At 40.8% G+C, this 12,251-nt stretch overlaps 1 pseudogene; it reads left to right on the top strand.

Annotated features, from left to right (window-relative positions):
- The first annotated feature begins 6,676 nt into the window (after positions 1 to 6,676).
- Positions 6,677 to 10,959, top strand: LOC136397301 (CD2-associated protein pseudogene; annotated as a pseudogene).
- The last annotated feature ends 1,292 nt before the right edge of the window (positions 10,960 to 12,251 follow it).

Genomic DNA, 12,251 nt, shown 5'->3' with positions numbered 1-12,251 from the left:
TATATTAGGAAGGTGCAGGAGAAGCAGGCTCTGACCAAGGGCTCAGGAATGTAATCTTTATTCTGTGGGATGAGTGGTGTTTGACAAGAGGAATGATATAAGATGCATACTTTATACAGACAAATCTGGGCTGCAGAGAGGAAGGATCATTGAAGGGAGAAGAAGAAAATGAAGGCTCAGAGATTACTTAGGAGGCTCAGGAAGAAATGAGGCAAGTTGTGTTAGGGCTTCAGCAATAGGAAGGGAAGACAAGAAAGACCTGAGAGGCATTTTTAGGCAGAATAAAAAAAAAGATTTAGGGGTTAGCTGAAGAGATGATGAAAGCTGTATTGTAGGGCCTACTTAAAAGTTTTCATCCATAAGAAGTTTACAATCAAGCTGAGAAAGTCAGACAATTACACACATACCCACAATCCAACAAACAAATAATAGCCTAAGTAGTCAAGGACAAGAGCAAGAGTAATTTATTATGACTAGTACATGATAGATGGTTAATGTTTGATGAATGAGTGAATATGTAGTACAATTGACAAATGCTATGAGAGTTCAGAAAAACACAATGTTAGACCATGAGATGCATTAGTGTTTATGAGTACAGGCTTTGGAATCAGGCCTTTTTTTTTTTTCAAATCTCCGTACCACTTAGCAGGAGGAAAAACTTGGGCAAGTTTCTTTCTTCTTTTTTAAAAATCATTTTTAAATTATAGTTGACATATATTATATTAGTACAACCCCTTGATTAGACATTACATAACTTACTAAGTGATCATCCTGAAAAATCTTGTACCCATCTGGCACCATACATAGTTATTTGAATATTATTGACTATGTCCTCTTTGCTGTACTTTATATCCCCATGACTATTCTGTAACTACCAATTTCTACATCTTTTTTTGTTTTTATTCAGCGAGAGGAGGGGAGGCAGAGAGACGGACTCCCACATGCATCCCAACCAGGATCCACACAGCAAGCCCACTAGGGGGTGATGCTCTGCCCATCTGGGATGTTGCTCCATTGCTCAACAACTGAGCTCTTCTTAGTGCCTGAGGCAGGGGCCATGGAGCCATCCTCAGCACCCAAGGCCAACTTGGTCTAATCAAACCATGGCTGCAGGAGGGGAAGAGAAAGAGAGAAAGAGAAAGAGAAGCAAGAAGGAAAGGGGTGGAGAAATAGATGGGCACTTCTCCTTTGTGTCCTGACCAGGAATTGAACTGGGACATCCACATGCCGGGCTGATGCTCTACCACTGAGCCAACCAGCCAGGGCCCCAATTTATACTTCTTAATCCCTTCACCTTTTTAACCCATTCCCTGAACCACATTCCCATCTGGAAACTGTCAAAATGTTTTTTATGACTCTGTTTTCTATTCAGCTTGTTCATTTATTTTGGGGTTCTTTTTAATTGTTGATAGATATATATTTATTACCGCATTATTGTTCGTGTTTGTTTTTTTTTATCACTTTTAATCCCAGTTTGGTGGTGATAAACTCCTTCAGCTTTTTCTTGTCTGGGAAGCTCTTTATCTGTCCTTTGATTCTAAATGATAGTTTTCCTGGGTAGAATAATCTTGGTTGTATGTCCTTGCTTTTCATCACTTTGAATATTTTTTTCCAGTCCCTTTGTGCCTGCAAAGTTTCTGTTAAGAAATCAGCTGACAGTCTTATGGGTGCTTCCTTGTAGGAAACCAACTGCCTTTCTCTTGCTGCTTTTAAGATTCTCTCTTTGGCCTGACTGGTAGTAGCTTAATGGATTGAACATTTCTGGGACACTGAGGTCCCAGGTTCAAACCCCTGAGATTGCTGGCTTAAGTGCAGGCTAATCTGGCTTGAGTGCAGGGCTCACCAGCTTGAGCATGGAGTCAACATAATCCCATGGTCACTGGCTTGAGCCCTAAGGTCTCTGGCTTGAGCCCAAAATTCCATATCAGTACATTGAAAACTGTTCATTTTTACACTTGCATGGTATTCCACTTACAGGTATACCATTATTTATTTAACTAGTTCTCTATAGATCAGCAGTTTTTTAACAGGAAAGTGGGAAAGATTTTGTCCTATCCCACCCCAACCCCAGAGAATATTTGTCAATGTCTGTAGTCATTTTGGTTTTGGGGGAAGAATTCTATTGACATCTAGCAGGCAGAGGCCAGAGATGCTACTAAACATCCTACAATGCATAGGATTCCCTCACAAAAAGGAATTTATTTGGTCTGAAATATCAATTAGTGCTGAGATGAGAAACCCTGGATGGACTCTTGGGCTACTTCCAATCTTGACTAGTACAAATAATATTTCAACAAATAAACTTGTAAATTTGTTATTTTATATAAATGCAAATATATTTTTAGGCTGACTTGCTAGAAGTGAGATTGCTGGCACAAAGAATAAATGCAATTGAAATGTCTTCCAAATCCCCTTCAAGTGGTTGTGGGCTTTTTATTCCCAACAACAGTTTATTTATTTCTATAATCTTATCAACAGAGGATGTAGTTGCACTTTTGCTTTTTAGCAATCTGAAATATGCAGGATGTTATTTCAGTTAGTTTTAATTTGTAATTATGTTATGACAACATCTTTTTATACATGCAAGGGCCTTTTGAATTATGTTTTCTGTTGCCTGAGTGTGAGATTCAGTAGTCTAAATATTGGATGAGGTTTTCAGAAGGAAGGATTTGGACAACTTTTCTCTATAGTGTCATACAAGAAACCACCAGGTTGGAGGGTAGAACCAGAGGACTTTGTTCTCTTATCTGGGAAGGAGTCAAAACTTCTACTTTAACTGAACTATCAAGATGGGAAAGTCACCAAAAATTGATGATTTAGGACTCTTCCAGTTGTTGGGTTATTGCAAATAAGGACTTATCTTCCTTGATAGTGGAATTCCTAGGGAGTTCGATGAAAATGCAAAAATCCATGAAGAAAGTGACTCTGGTGTTTTTGTTTATTGATGTATTCCCAGAATCTAGAACAATTCTTGGTACCTAGCAAGTACTCAAAAAACAGTTGTTGGAATGAATGGACAATCTGCAAATTTTGTGATAGGAATATGGTAATGGAAATGAAAAGAAAATACCAGGAAAGAAGCCTAGAGAAAAAATATTTACTGAATTTGTTGGCTGGGACTGGGGGTTGTCAAAGGAAATGAAGGAGTAAAGCAAACTAGTGACTTTGGGAAGTACAATTATTGACATAAATGGGAAGTCAGGAGGGTGTTCAGTTAAAGGAGTTGGTTAGTGGGCATGTTAAGTTAGAGGAAATGGCAGGATATGTAAATGAAAATGCTCAAAAGGCAGAGAAGGGACAGAGTTTGAACAATTAATATGGAAGACATTTGTTAAGAGAGTTGATATTTTAATAGTGCATGAGATCTTTAAAGGGCAGAATATTGAAAGAAATGTTTACTAGGGAGAAATTAATTTCTCAAACATATTTGAGAAATAGGTGAGCTCAACCTATTATTAAAACAAGGGTTTGCTCCACCAACTGTCCTCAATTCCCTGTATTTTCAAGTTCTCTATCTTTATTGGCACTTCTGTCTCAGTCAACAAACGTGCTCAAAAACCTCCAGTACTAATAATGCCCACCCTCACTCCCCTGATGAGCTGCCTATCACTTCTTCAAGCCCACAGTGTCTTGCCTCTCCAAAGTACCAAAGGTTTTCCCAAACAAAGAGGAGTTCTGATGCCAGAGGGTGACATTTTTAAACCTTTTATTATGAAAAATTTCAAACATATACAAAAGTAGAGAGAACAGAATAAAGAATTTCCATTATTCAGCTTCAATAATGGTCAACTCATGAACAATCTGGTTTAATCTATAGACCCCTATTGTCCTTACCATTCCTTAGGAGCAAATTCCAGAATTCATATGATTTAATCTATAAATATCTCAATGTGTACTTCTAGAAGTAATGGACTTTTACAAAAACATAATCACAAAATTATTATCACTCATAAAAAATGAACAATTTCCTAACATCAAATATTCAGTATTCACATATCCTTGATTATCTCACAAAGTTTGTTTTTTTACAGTGTTTGAATCTGTAGTTGGTTGCTATATCTCTTAAGTTTTTTTTAATCTGTGGGTTTCCTCCTCTTTCTCACTTGAAATTTATATGTTGGCCCTGGCTGGTTGGCTCAGTGGTAGAGCGGCAGCCTGGCGTGTGGATGTCCCGGGTTCAATTCCCAGTCAGGGCACACAGGAGAAACAACCAACTGCTTCTCCACCCCTCCCCCTCTCCCTTCTCTCTCTCTAGCTCTCTCTTCTCCTCCTGCAGCCATGGCTCAGTTGGAGCAAGTTGGCCCCGGGTGCTGAAGATGGCTCCATGGCCTCACTGAAAGTGCTAAAATAGCTTGGTTGCCAAGCAACAGAGCAACGGTCTCAAATGGGCAGAGCATCTCTGCTACAACCAACTCAGGAATGGATGTGCACGAAAGGAAGGCGCTGCAGGACTTAAGAAAAACACACAAGACACAACGTACAGAAAAGATGGGTACAGGGGACTCCCAGCCTCTAGGACTGAGAGCCCCAGTCTCTGCAGCCTCATCATATATATTGGTGTCTTTGCTCATCAAGCAAATTAGCAGAGACTGGGTTCAGGTGCAGAGAAGGGTAATTAACTAATACCTTTCAGGTATGTAGGGAAAAGGCCACAGGGATCAGCTGTTTCCTTTAAACAATCTTACCAGTGCTTTCAGAGGCAGCATTCTGCCACCATAGGACTTGGCATTCCAGAGTCCACACCAAAGATCTGTCTCAAGACAACAGTCTAATTCCCAGCCATTTTCCTACACATTCCCTGGAAGGGGACTTGCTGGGTGGATCCTGGTCAGGGCACATGCGCTAGTCTGTCTCTCTGCCTCCCTGCTTCTCACTAAAAAAAAAGAAAAAAGGAAAAAAAAGAAATTTATTTGTTGGAGAAACAATTTTTTTGTCCTATGTTTTCCAGTCTGATTTTTTTTTTTTTGTATTTTTCTGATGTGAGAAGCAGGGAGGCAGAGAGACAGACTCCCACATGCACCCGATAGGGATTCACCTGGCAAGCCCACTAGGGGGTGATGCTCTGCCCGACTGGGGCATTGCTCCATTGCAACCAGAGCCATTCTAGCACCTGAAGCGGAGGCCATAGAGCCATTCTTCAAGCCAGCGACCTTTGGCTCAAGCTTACGACCATAGGATCATGTCAATGATCCCACATACAAGCCATAATTTTTACATTAAGTTTCACTCTTTGGGTTGTACAAATGTATGGGTTTTATATTTTGTTTTCTAATGTTCTTCTTCACTTGAGAGATATATCTTTGATTAGTTTATTCATCTCTTATTGTTTTTTATGGTGATATTTTTATAATTAGTCATATTTTAATTTTTTTTAATCAAATAACTTTTGTTGAGAATGTCTTTAATTCATAGAATGTCTTTATTTCATGGAACTATTTATTATCATTAGTCTCCAAACTAGGCAGTAGGAAATAAAAAATCCACATATACATCTAATTACACTTTTAGTATTTTCTACTTCTAATTTAAATATAAACCATAGATGTCATATTTCTTTATTCTTTTTAAAAGAAATAGTTAGCTTGACCTGTGGTGGTGCAGTGGATAGTCGACCTGGAACACTGAGGTCGCCAGTTTGAATCCCTGGGCTTGCCTGGTCAAGGCACACATAGGAAGCAACTATTATGAGTTGATGCTTCCCATTTCTCCCCACTCCTTCTCTCTCTTTCTCCCTCTTCTCTCTCTCAAAATCAATACATACAATCTAAAAAAAGCAACATAAAACTTAAAAATAATTAAAATTTTAAAACAAGTAAAGAAGTAATTAATGATTATATTTGAAACCTAAATAAAAAGAAGTAGTTTATGTGGGAATGTGAACACCAAAATATTAATGTTATTTATCTATGCATGGATTATGAGTAATTTTTATTTTATACCTTATAGTTTTTATATTTCTCTCGGAATAACACGAACTTGTAATTGGAAACAATATGTCTGTTACACACAACTATTGCCTTGTATAATTTTTTTTTGTTTTTGTGAAAATACAGAGAAAAAATCTAATGTTATATTACAATGAAAATATATGTTTTAAAAAATAACATTTTTACAGAAGTCTTTAGAAATAAAAGGTAAATTAAGGACAAATGAAAAGTTATTTCATGACTTAAAAACACTTTAGTCCCCCCCCCCCAAAAAAAAAAACACTTTAGTCCCATGGATACCAAATCTGTTAACTTGAACAGTGTGACTATTGTCCCTAAGAGTACCAAATATTGTGAATGGCTAGAAGCATCCAGCTGTAAACTGAGGGACTCTTGTGGTCTCAAAACAATTGAGGGTTTCTACTCTTTAAGAAACCGTTTCTCATGTTACAGCAACTGAGATTGTGAAATATGTATAGAACAGATTATGTTTCACTTTCTTTCCTTGTACAGCTTTTTAATAGTAGGTTAATACTTTGGGACTCCTTATTCCATTCACAACTTTGAATATGTACGTATAGTATTTATACATCTAGAGTTTAACTGATCACTCTGGTCACCATCTGCACATGAATAATTTTTACCCTAAGAGCTATTGGTTCTAATGTATTGTTTTGACATTTCTCACTATAGTTGATTCAAACAGAAGTAAATACCATGTTGAGTCTTCACCCCATGGGGGCCCCAGCATGGTTGACTATATTGTGGCATTTGACTATGATGCTGCACATGATGATGAATTAACTGTTCCAGTTGGGGAAATTATCAGGAATGTGAAAAAACCACAGGAGGAAGGATGGCTAGACAGAGAACTAAATGGGACAAAAGAAATATTTCCTGATAATTTTGTTAAGAAAATTAATAGACAAAATTCAGTCTGACCAGGCAATGTATACAGCATCAGACTGGGACATGGAGGACCCAGGTTCAAAACCCCGAGGTCGCCAGCTTGAGTGCAGGCTCATCTGGTTTGAGCAAGGCTCCCCAGCTTGAGCCCAAGGTGGCTGGCTTGAGCAAGGGGTCACTCGGTCTGCTGTAATACCCTGGTCAAGGCACATATGAGAAAGCAATCAATAAGAAACTAAGGTGCCACAGCGAAGAATTGATGCTTCTCATCTCTCTCCCTTCCTGTCTGTCTGTCCCTATCTGTCTCTCTCTCTGTCACAAAAGAAAAAAAAGAATTCAAAGATGACAATTCTCCCATCAAAGGAGAAAGGCGTGGGAATGTAGCAAGTCTAATAAATGAATAAGCACCTATGGGCTTCCAGCTGGAAGAATTCAGCCACATCCACAGCCAAAAATATTAAGAAAACCAAAAAGCATCAATGTCAAGTTCTCTTTGAGTACATACTGTAAGGTCGGTGGATAACGGGGAAAGGTCAGACCCGCGAACTTTGGCTAGGACTGCCCACAACCAAGCACGCCAAAAGAAGCTTCACAGGAACACTTTGGGAAAAAGCGACTGTCTGCCAGCCAGTGAGATTTAACCACATCATATTAGCTCGACTTCCCTAGAGGGACCCCTTTAAATATCTCCCACGCAGTTTAATCCTTGCAACTTCCCTGGCCTCCATCTTTCTTTCTTCGGGGCCAGGGAACCTTGCCAGGCAGGATGCGAGCTCTGTACTCAATAAAGCCTTTTGTTATTCCACACTTTGTGGCTCCAGCCCCTTCATTCCTTCTCGGCGGGGAAAAATACCTTACATTTTGGTGCCGAAAACCCGGAAGGAGTTGAAGTCTGCAAGAACCACTCCTCTTTCCTTCCCCTCCCAGAAAGAACCAGGATCTCCGCCCTTCCACCCACTTTGGTGCATGGTGCAGTAAGTTCCCTGCCTCCACCCACCCTTGAGTTCTTTCCACCGAGACTCCCTGTCTGAAACCGTAGCTATGTCAGGGAAGTCTTTCCATCCGAGTGCGTGTGCTTGTGGAGACGTCCCAAGCGTATCCACTTTACCTTTTCTGTCCGTGGCCAGACCTTGAGTTTTAGGACACTAATACTCGAATCTGACCACTCCGAGGACTGAGGATGGCTGTGGGGGCACAGGAATCTCCCTCCTTAAAGAAGAAGAAACTGTTCTTCTCTGCTGTGGCCAGGCCACAGAACCCACTGAATTAGCCTCCTGAAGGGACTTTTGGTTTTAACACCCTCACCAATTCAACTATCGCCAAAAAAGCTGGGAACTGATTGGAGATCTCTTACATTCACAGCTTCTAATTATTTGCACGCCCGTCCTTAATCTCTGTGCTGCCTGTTCCACCGCACAGGCCTTTTTCTGGCCAGAGAAACCTCACCTAAAACCTCCACTCCTGATCTTTCCTTCTCCGCAGACTCCCAACTCTCTCTCCCTCCTATCTGACCCCCAGGGGCACCCCTCTCTTGGGACTTCTCTGGTCCCTCTGTGGACCTCTTTTGTGCTTGGGTCTCTTCCCTCTGAGAGCCCCCTCCCCTCCCTTCGCAAAATCCTGTTTCTTATTCACCACTACCATCTCTTTTTCTCCTCCCTGCTGGCCAGGGGCCCCTTCCTTCTCCACTGTGTTCTTAAACCCCTCCTCCATCAGGCCATTCTCAGCCTGGCATTGGCTCTTACACCAGTTTTCAGGACATCCAATCCCAATTTTCTTGCAGGAAGTTCTGGCCCTGTCCTGCCTTTGGCTCCAGCATTTCCTGTGGGATCTGGGTGCTGATTAATATGACGTGGTGAAATCTCACTGGCTGGCAGATGGTCGCTATTTTCCCAAGGACTCCTAGGAAGTTTCTTTTAGTGTGCTTGGTTTTGGGCAGTCCTAGCCAAAGTTTGTGGGTCTGGGTTCCCCATGTGACCATCCCCCATTATCCACCGACCTTACATTCTGACCTTTTGTATTAAATAGAAAAAGGGGCACTGTTTATTCATCTGGCTACTTCCTGCTGATTAGGGGCATCGTGGGGACGGGGAGATTGGAAGGTGGTGGTTTAATTTTCAACCCCCAAACCCCTATCCGGAACCTGTGTACACGGCATTTAAAGTTTTAATGGTCTCAATTAGTAGAAACAGGCCAAGGCTGTTCGCCAGACCCACATGTGTCCTGGCAGGGCCCCTGCTGGCGGCTGCCCACTGAGTCCTGCCCTGACTGCAAGCAGCCCAGTCACTGGTGGAGTGATTGCCCCTTTGGGCAACAGGTTTTTCCTCAGCGCCTCTATGTGGAGGACAAGCCATCCGAATGGGAAGGCCAATCTAGCCAGGTGGGTGTATCGCTTGAACTCCTAGGACACACACAGCCTGGACTCGGAGAACCCAAGGTATGCTGCAACTAGTGGGTAAGTCCATCTCATTTCTTGTGGACACAGGGGCTACCTTCTCTGTTTTGCCATCACACTCTGGACCTCTAGTTCCCTCACAGGTCTTGGTTATGGGGATGGGACCCCCCTCCTTTCCCCTTTTTACACCACTCCTGACATGCAGTTCTGCCTCAAGCTTGCCTCCTTACAGGACCACTGGCAGTCGGAACCACTGGACTCCATCCATCTCCAGCTCACCAAAAGGCTGGACCCTACAAATCCCCCTATTACTCCTCTTTTTTTAAAATCCTTACAGGACTGCATTCGCGAAGTTTCTCAACTCACGACCACACAAATGTTCCTCCTGACACCCCTCAAAACCACCACCTTCTGATCTCTCCCTCCCCACGATTCCCCTAATCAGCAGGAAGTAGCCAGATGAATAAACAGTGCCCCTTTTTCTATTTAACACAAAAGGTCAGAATGTAAGGTCGGTGGATAATGGGGGATGGTCACAGGGGGAACCCAGTCCCACGAACTTTGGCTAGGACTGTCCACAACCAAGCACACTAAAAGAAACTTCCTAGGAGTTCTTGGGAAAATAGCGACCATCTGCCAGCCAGTGAGATTTCACCACGTCATATTAGCTCGACTTCCCTAGAGGAACCCTTTAAATATCTCCCACATGGTTTAATCCTTGCGACTTCCCTGGCCTCCATCTGGCCTCCATCTTTCCTCGGGGCCAGGGAACCTCGCAGGGCGGGATGTGCACTCTGTACTCAATAAAGCCTTTTGTTATTCCACACTTCGTGGCTCCGGCCCCTTCATTCCTTATCAGCGGGGAAAAATACCTTACACATTCCACAAATGATGATGAACTAGAGCCAAAAGTGGGAGATATTACTGATATTAACGAGAAGGGAGAAGAAGACTGTGGAGTAGAACCCTGAACAATAAATTGGGACTGTTTCCCTCAAATTTTGTGAAAGAACTAGAGGTAACAGATGATGGTGAAACTCTTGAACCCCAGGAAGATTCTGAAACTGATTGGATTGGGCCCACCTTATTTTTTCCTTCTTTGGGGGAATGGGAATGAAACTGCACCTGGATCAGTTACACAGCCAAAGAAAATTCAAGGAATTGGATTTGGAGATACTTTTAAAGGCTTTGTGAAACTAAGGACAAGAATATCCAGTGAAACAGAAGAGAAAAACAAAAGCAAAAACAGAAAAGCCCTTAATCATACAGTCTTGAGGATTCAGAACTCACAGCGTGGAGATAACAGAAACAAACACTAGTGATAAAATTAAAGCTAAGGAATATTGTAGAATTTAATTTGCCTATGAAAGTACTAATGAAGATGCACTTTTTAAGAGGGAGAAATAATCCATTTGTTAAGTGAGGAGATGGAGAAGCTGGCTGGTGGAAGGGTGAAGTTAATGGTAAGGAAGGAGCATTTCCAGACAATTTTTGCTGTTCAGATTAAGGAACTAGATAAGAATTTGCCAAAACCAAAGGAACCACCACCTCCTGCTAAGAGTTCAACCCCAAAGCCTGAGCTTATTATCTGCGGAGAAAAATAAGTATTTTCCTATAAAGTCTGAAGAAAGTGGTGTGGCTAATTTTCCCACTTGTAGAAAAATAACTCTTTCTTTTGTTGTCATTCTAAAGAAAAACATCTCTCCATACCAACTCGTTTATACTGATATTTAACAAGTATTTACTTTGCAATGCTCGGTGTTTTCTGGGAGGAAGTAGTTTGTCAAGATCCATAGGAAATTACCCTGGCAAGGTGGCTCGTTAGAGAATTGTCTGCCCTGAAGCTCAGAGGTTGCCATTTCGATCCCTGATTAGGACACATGCAGGAACAGCTTGATGTTCTTGTCTCTCTCTCTTTTTTTTGTTGTTGCTGAAATCAATAAAATAAAATAAAATAATATTTTTTAAAGGATCCATAGGAAAATAAGATTCATTCAGACTGATACCAATATACATTCATTAAAATGTTAAATCATTTTCTTAGTAAAGATGTAGTCCTTATTCATAGTTATTTCAAATAATGTTTAAGAAAACTAAGCATAAACAGTTATACTTTTGTTATTTTTATCGTGTCCCAATTGCAATAAATTTTTTTAAATTTCAAAATAAAAGCAGTAAATACCAGAACAGTTGGTGCTCTAAAACAAAGTTTAGCCCAATAGTTCTGACATTATCGTGAAATCCAATATACTCATCACCCACACTGAGTTTACTGCATAGTCCAAGGTAAATCTTGGAAAGTACGAATGAGGTCTGGGTAGAAATATGAGTCACTTGACAAAAAAATCTTAAAGAAATGAACTGAGACTAAAGATTTTGATTTAAGAAAGCTACATAGACTTAAAGTTTATAAAATTTTTCAACCATGGCTGTAGACTGATATCTATAGCCTCCCATTTCCATTCTACGTTTCTTTTCAATCATGGTACAGAATTGCTTGTTTCACATCTTTTCAAGAACAGAAGATTCAAAAACAAACTAAACAATTTAAAAGCAGAACTTGGGATTTTTCAACCTAAAAATATGAGCAGAGGATATGGGAAATCTTTATAGTGCTTATCTTTTTAGAAATTTTAACAACAGACAAGGCATAATGAGTATCAAACAATCAAATCCCTGCCACAGAGCATTGTTTGAAAACTCATTTTAAAAAGTTGGATAAACAGCTTCTCCATAATCATAATTCTCCTCACCAGCTTTTTTTTTTTTTTAAAGAGCAGCCTGACCAGGAGGTGGCACAGTGGATAGACACTGAGGTTCCCAGGGAAACCCTAAGGTCACTGGTTTGAGCACAGTGTTGCCGGCTTGAGCAAGTGGTCACTGGTTTGACTGGATCCTATCCTCCTGTCCCACAGTCAACGCATATATGAGAAAGCAATCAATGAACAGCTAAAGTGCTGTAACTATAAGTTCATGTTTCTTTTCTCTCTCCCTTCCCATCTGTCTCTCTGTCTCTCTATATCTCT

Source organism: Saccopteryx leptura, chromosome 3 (assembly GCF_036850995.1).
Source record: "Saccopteryx leptura isolate mSacLep1 chromosome 3, mSacLep1_pri_phased_curated, whole genome shotgun sequence".
NCBI lineage: Eukaryota > Metazoa > Chordata > Mammalia > Chiroptera > Emballonuridae > Saccopteryx > Saccopteryx leptura.
Note: the sequence above shows the minus strand (reverse complement) of the source record. Positions and strands in the feature narration are given on the sequence as shown.